We start from the raw sequence: 7,653 nt of genomic DNA, 5'->3' as shown, positions 1-7,653 counted from the left end.
GTATTTGTTCTTGATAGTCTTCTTGTTCAATGGACGGTAATCAACACAAAGTTGGTCCGTTCCATCCTTCTTCGTCACAAAAAGAACACCACAACCCCACGGAGAAGAACTAGGCCGGATGAGACCCATTCTCTCTTGAACATCGAGTTGTTTCTTCAGCTCCTTCAACTCTTCAGGTCCGAGCTTGTAAGGATGCTTGCACACTGGTTCCGTGCCAGGCTCAAGATCAATGACGAATTCGACTGACCGGTGCGGAGGCATTCGTGGAAGCTCTTCTGGAAAGACGTGTTGATATTCGCAAACAACTGGAATTTGCAAGATGGCTTCCAGTTCACCCTTGTCATTGAGAGAAAACAGACGGATAGTATTATCCCGAGCGGCAAAGACAATTACATCCTCAGACGAATGAGTCAATTGAATCTGCCTGGCTGCACAATCAAGCTGAGCCTTGTGCTTAGAAAGCCAATCCATCCCGAGAATAAGATCAATATCTGAGTTACCAAGAACCATTGGAGAAGCCAGAAACTTGAAATCACCCAACATGATAGAAATATCCGGGATCTCGTGGTTAGCGAGCAAACATCTACCCGGAGAGACAACTGCTAACGGTGTATGCATAACTTGGGAAATCAACTCATGCTTAGATGCAAAAGGTTTCGAGATGAAACAATGCGATGCACCAGTGTTAAAAAGAACTTTTGCAGGAACATCGTTAACAGGAAGGTTACCCATGATGACATCTGACGAGTCCTCTGCCTGATCTGCGTTCATCAAGTTGACCTTGGCGTGCTTGGGGTTATGCTTGACCACAGCTGTACTTGCCGATCTCATAGGAGGAGGAGGAGGGAGACGCCTCTGATTGAAGCACTTGTTGGCATAGTGACCCTTCTGTTGGCACTTGTTGCATGTGACCTCTGAAAGCGGACGGTGATACGGAGCACTTGATCTTGGAGCTTGAGACGAAGTCTTGTTCTGAAAGCCAAGGTTGGGTGGGTGGGAAGATCACTGCCACCTTTGCTCTTCTGCTGATACGGCTGACGGAACGGAGGAGGAGGAAGCCAATACTTCTGCTGGTTGGCCACTTGAGTAGAGGAAGAAGGAGTAGTGTCTCTGACTCGCTTCTTGGAAGCATCACACCTCAGTTGAGCGGCCTCTTGCTTCAATGCCATGTTGTAGAACTCATCGTACCTCAAGGGCTCAAAGAGAACAAGAGCTAGCTGGATTTCTTCTCTGAGACCACCCCTAAACTGGTATATCAAGCTCTTCTCATCGGGGACGTCCTGCTTAGCAAAGCGGGCGAGCTTCTAAAACAACTTGTTGTAGTCATAGACAGACAAAGAGCCTTGCTTTAGGTTGCGGAATTCCTCACGCTTGCTCTCAACCACGCTTTGAGGGATATGATGAGCTTTGAAGTCTTGATGGAATTCATCCCAGGTAATCACAGGGCCTCTTCTGGAATCCTTGTACTGCTGGAACCATTCTGCAGCTTGGTCTTTGAGTTGGAAGGAAGCGAACTTGACGAAGTCCTCAGGCCTGATGTTACTGCACTCGAAATGCTTGCACAGATCCACGAGCCAATCGTCAGCATTAGTTGCCTCAACACAATTGCTGAAAGTCTTTGGCCCGTTAGCAAGGAACTGGTTGAGTGTAGCAAAGTGATTTTGATTGTTGCCTTGGTTGCCTTGGTTTGCTTGATTGCGCTCTTGAAGAATTTGCATGATCAACTGTGTGTTTGCATTGGTTGCGGCCATCACAGCTTGCCATGCCTCCGGAGGAGGAGGAGGTGGTGGCGGATCCTGATTCTGATTCTGGTTGGTGCTCTTAGCGGGAGCCATCCTGAAGAGGGTGACAACCGTTAGCACATTGACAGATAAAATGAAGCTGAATCAAATGGGTTGAAATTGCAACATATAGTCTTCACATCCGAACAAAATGAACGAATGTATTCCACTTGAAATGGTCACATATCCATAAATTGAGAAGCCACTTAGAATTTAGGTAGAGGAATAAATCAACAAGGTACGGATCAAGAACGAATACTCGGTAAGAAATCCCAATCTCAAACCAAATATCCGTGGAAGAAGAACTAGAGCTACAAGAATTCCCACCTATGAAACTCCCGAACCTTTCCGGTTATGCAATCAGGTGTTGGGGATACAGGGGAAGCATAATATCCCACCCAAATCTAGCAAATCCTACATCCAGCTGTATCCATCCTTCAACACATAACCGAGAAAAACTTCGGAAACCATCTACCTCAACCTTCGAAAAGCATCCATTATACAAGTTATGGCGATACTCCCGAACTCCCGCCCCAGTACTGGGTGGTGTCGAGGTTATCTCACCAACGAACTGCATAAAAGAGATTTTCGATGTCGGCGTACTAAACTCAGGTATTCCAGAACTGCAACGATAAAATTGTGACGACAACACCTCGGAGCTCGACTCCCCGGGACACTGCCACAACCCCTAAAGACAGGAGGCACCAAGAACAATGTTCTCGTCACAAAACCATCGGAACGATTCCAAGATACCCGTGTGATCCTAAATTTTTTTAGTGAAATTTTAGAAGAGAATAGTCAAAACTCTACGTCAGGATGCCTTACCAGAGCGATGAGGAGACTGGGAAGTAAAAGAATTCCTAAACTCTCCAATATATAATTCCTAAATGACTCAAAACATTTTTCTAGACTCAACTCGGCCGCTAAAAACGATCAAGCAATGGGGGCTCCTAAGGTCGGGGAAGGCTCTGATACCAACTTGTAACGCCCTCGATGCGGCTATAGCTTCCACGTGTCGAGGCATGACTTAGAGGCATAACCGCATTGAAAGCAATGTCGCAAGTTAGGCAATCTTCACAACATCCCATGTAATAGATAATAAAAGGGGAGTTACATAGTTGGCTTACACTCGCCACATCAATCAAAGTACATAAATAGCATTACAACATTCAAACACTCAAGGCCCGACTACGGCGCCATAATAAAAGATAACCCAACATGTGACACGGTCCCGATCACCCCAACTGGGCACCACTACTGATCATCAGGGAAAGACACGTAGTGTCGGCGTGAGTCCTCGTCGAACTCCCACTTGAGCTCAAGCGCGTCATCTGGAACGGAGTCATCAGGCCCTGCACCTGGTTTGGAAGTAATCTGTGAGCCACAGGGACTCGGCAATCTCGCACCCTCGCGATCAAGACTATTTAAGCTTATAGGTAAGGCAGGGTAAATATGTGGAGCTGCAGCAAGCAACTAGCATATATGGTGGCTAACCTATTCGCAAAAGAGAGCGAGGAGAGATAGCAAAGCGCGATCGAGCAACTAGAGGGCATCCTGCGGCAAGCATTACTCCAACACCGTGTTCACTTCCCGGACTCCGCCGAGAAGAGACCATCACGGTAACTCACATAGTTGATTCATTTTAATTAAGTTAAGGTTCAAGTTATCTACAACCGGACATTAATAAATTCCCATCTGCCCATAACCGCGGGCACGGCTTTAGAAAGTTCAAATCCCTGCAGGGGAGTCCCAACTTAGCCCATGACAAGCTCTCACGGTCAACGAAGGAATATACCTCCCCCCGAGACATTCCGATCAGACTCGGTATCTCGGTTCTACAAGACACTTCAACAAGTTAAAACAAATCCAGCAACACCGCCCGAATGTGCCGACAAATCTCGATTGGAGCTGCACATATCTCATTCTTAGGGCACACTCAGATTGTCCAAACTTCCGGTAGGCCAGCCCAGAGTTGCCCCTGGTGGCCACCGGCGGCTGACGAGGTGGACCAACACTCAGAGGAGCACTGGCCCGGGGGGGTGTAAATAAGATGACCCTCGGGCTCCGGAAACCCAAGGGAAAAGAGGCTAGGTGGCAAATGGTAAAACCAAGGTTGGGCATTGCTGGAAAAGCTTTAATCAAGGCGAACTATCAAGGGGTTCCCATTATCACCCAACCGCGTAAGGAACGCAAAATCCGGGAACATAACACCGATATGACGGAATCTAGGGCGGCAAGAGTGGAACAAAACACTAGGCGAGAGGCAAAGCCTTCCACCCTTTACCAAGTATATAGATGCATTAAGATAACAAGGCAATATAATGATATCCCAACAAGTAAAATAATGTTGCAACAAGGAACGGTCTCGAATCTTCACCTGCAGCTAGCAACGCTATAAGAGGGGCTGAGCAAAGCGGTAACATAGCCAATCAACGGTTTGCTAGGACATGGTGGGTTAGAGGTTTGACATGGCAATTTGGGAGGCATGATAAGCAAGTGGTAGGCATCATAGCATAGGCATAGCAAAAGAGCGAGCATCTAGCAAAGCAAAGATAGTAGTGATTTCGAGGGTATGATCATCTTGCCTGCAAAGTTGTCAGAGTTGACTGGATCCTTGAAAGCAAACTCAACGGGCTCCTCGTTAGCGAACTCGTCTCCCGTCTCTACCCAAACAAGACAAACAAGCAACAAGGACACAATCAACCACGTGCAAACTCAAACAACATGATGCAAACATGGTATGCTATGCGGGATGCGATATGTGATGCATATGCAAGATTTGACAAGGAATGAATGAACCTGGCCTCAACTTGGAAATCCAAGTGTGCCACTGGAAAGGTGAGATGAAATCGCTTGAAAACGATATAAAGAACGCCGGAATCGGAGTTACGGTTTGGAAATGGCAAGCAATTCAAATATGGCACCGGTCTGCGATATACATCAAGTAGCCATCTAAATGCAATAAAATGAACATGCTACAGCACTCAAACATGACAACAAAATACATGACAGGGATCCATTCATGAGTGTTAACAAAAAACTAGCACTGAGCTACGGCCAATTCATTCATTAACAGGTTCGAACAAGCATGGCAAAAATGTATTTGGTAAACAGATTTCAGACTTAGTGAAATTAACACTTGTCTGGAATTTCAGATCAGGTAGCACATTTTGGAGCATGAAAACTATATGCTACAGGACCTGAACATGGCAAAGTAAAGCATGGCATGGAGCTACTCAAAGAGCTTAACAAAAGTCCCTTAGTGACCTTGAGCCAAAAGGGATCAGAACATACATTTGCAAGCATGTGAACATGGCAAGAAACATAATCAGTTCTCAGACTTAGTGAAAACTGGAGCATGCAAAATCAGATATCAAGTAGGCATGTTTACGAGCTCGATGCACTCACTACAGAGCAAGTCATGACAATCTAAGCATACACCCATCAAGAATACACATCATACAAGCTATACATGGCAAGAACTATAACATAGCGTGCATGGATCAACTACAACATCCTCGGCAAAATCACTAACAAGTAGACAATCTGCCCAGATTCACGAAATGACAAAAGTAGAGCTCGATTGACTCAAGCTAGGGTGCTCCATAATTGCAAACAAAGACATGGATGGATAGAGCACTACAAGATTAACAAAACATCCTTACTGATCATCCTCAAAAGAGGCACAGATCACTAGGAAACAACATGAACATATGGCATATTGAGATAAGCAGATCAAGGACTTAGTGGAAATGCTAAGTCCCTGAAATAAGCATTAACGAATGCACCACTTGGCAAGCTTGTGCTAATCACCACACACATCACAAAAATACATGGGTTGCACCTTTGGATAGATGGCAAAACATATAACAAAACTCATGTAGAGCTCAGGGGCATATCATGCACACAATAATCATGGCAAAAATGACAAATATCTAATTGGAGCAGCAGATCTGACAATTATCTCAAATAGCATTCTTCTAACAGCATTTCGGGCATCAAGATGAACTCAAATGAAAATAATACAATGAGATTAAATGATGTGCTCTCTGAGACGAACATTTTGATATGCTATATGCCCAAAACGGAGCTACGGATGCAAAGTTACGATGCGATGAACAGGGGCAAAATATTTAGGGTTTTAGGCAAAAAGTCAACTGATCCAATTTCCAGATCTGGATCCGGTGGCACGCGGATCGAGGTTGGCCGGAAATGTCGACGGGGATCGCCGGAGACAGTTGGGGCGGTGGCCGGAGACGACGAGGGAGGCCGGAGACCACGGTGGAGGCGGTGACCGCGACGTTCGAGGGACGGGGCGGCGCGCCGGCGTTGGGAAGCTCCGGCGGAGCTCACCGACGATGGTGGCAGTGGCCGGCGCGGCGGCGCAGCTCGGGAAGAGGCGGCGGATGGCGGCGGCGAGGCGAGCCGGGAGGCGGCGGGGCGCGCGGGCCTCGGGTGCCCCGTATGGGTCTCGCGGGCCGGCGGATGGCGGCGGTGATGTGGGGCGCGTGGGAGCTGACATGGCGGCGTAGGATTGGCGGCGGCGGGTGGCGGACGCGTCCGGCGACGGCAGGGGTGATTTTTTTAGGGTTTGGACGAGGGAGATCCGAAATTTCGAGGGGGTGACCTTTATATAGAGGTAGAGGGAGCTAGGAGTGTCCAAATGAGGTGCGGTTTGCGGCCACGCGATTGTGATCGAACGCTCTAGATGATGGAGAGGGTTTAGGTGGGTTTTGGGCCAAAATGGAGGGGTGTTGGGCTGCAACACACACGAGGCCTTTTTGGCCCTCGGTTAACCGTTGGAGTATCAAACGAAGTCCAAATGGTACGAAACTTGACAGGCAGTCTACCGGTAGTAAACCAAGGCCGCTTGGCAAGTCTCGGTCCAATCCGGAAATGTTTAATCCCCACACACGAAAGAAAGGTAGAAATGACCACCGGAGGAGAACGAAGCGCCGGAATGCAAAACGGACAACGGGGAAAATGCTCGAATGCATGAGATGAACACGTTTGCAAATGCAATGCACATGATGACATGATATGAGATGCATGAAAATGACAACAACACACGGAGACAAAAACCCGAACCCGAGAAAATAAAATAACTTAACGCCGGAAACGGCCAGAGTTGGATTACATATTGGGTAAATCATATCCGCGGTGTTACACCCCCCCCCCCCAGGCGCGCCCTCCACCTTCGTGGGCCCCCTGTTGCTCCACCGACGTACTCCTTCCTCCTATATATATACCTACGTACCCCCATATGATCAGATACGGAGCCAAAAACCTAATTCCACCGCCACAACTTTCTATATCCACGAGAACCCATCTTGGGACCTGTTCCGGAGCTCCGCCGGAGGGGGCATCGGTCACGGAGGGCTTCTACATCAACACCATAGCCCCTCCGATGAAGTGTGAGTAGTTTACCTCAAACCTACGGGTCCATAGTTAGTAGCTAGATGGCTTCTTCTCTCGTTTTGGATCTCAATACAATGTTCTCCCCCTCTCTTGTGGAGAACTATTCGATGTAATCTTCTTTTTGCGGTGTGTTTGTTGAGACTGGTGAATTGTGGGTTTATGATGAAGTCTATCTATGAATAATATTTGAATCTTCTCTGAATCCTTTTATGTATGATTGGTTATCTTTGCAAGTCTCTTCGAATTATTAGTTTGGTTTAGCCTACTAGATTGATCTTTCTTGTAATGGGAGAAGTGCTTAGCTTTGGGTTCAATCTTGCAGTGTCCTTTCCCAGTGACAGTAGCGGCAGCAAGGCACGTATTGTATTGTCGCCATCGAGGATAACAAGATGGGGTTTTCTTCTTATTGCATGAGTCTATCCCTCTACATCATGTCATCTTGCTTAAGGCGTTA

Source organism: Triticum urartu, chromosome 7A (genome assembly GCF_056163025.1).
Source record: "Triticum urartu cultivar PI428250 chromosome 7A, HENAU_Tu73, whole genome shotgun sequence".
Taxonomy (NCBI): Eukaryota; Viridiplantae; Streptophyta; class Magnoliopsida; order Poales; family Poaceae; genus Triticum; species Triticum urartu.
The sequence above is the reverse complement of the archived record's forward strand: the minus strand, read 5'-3'. Positions refer to the sequence as shown.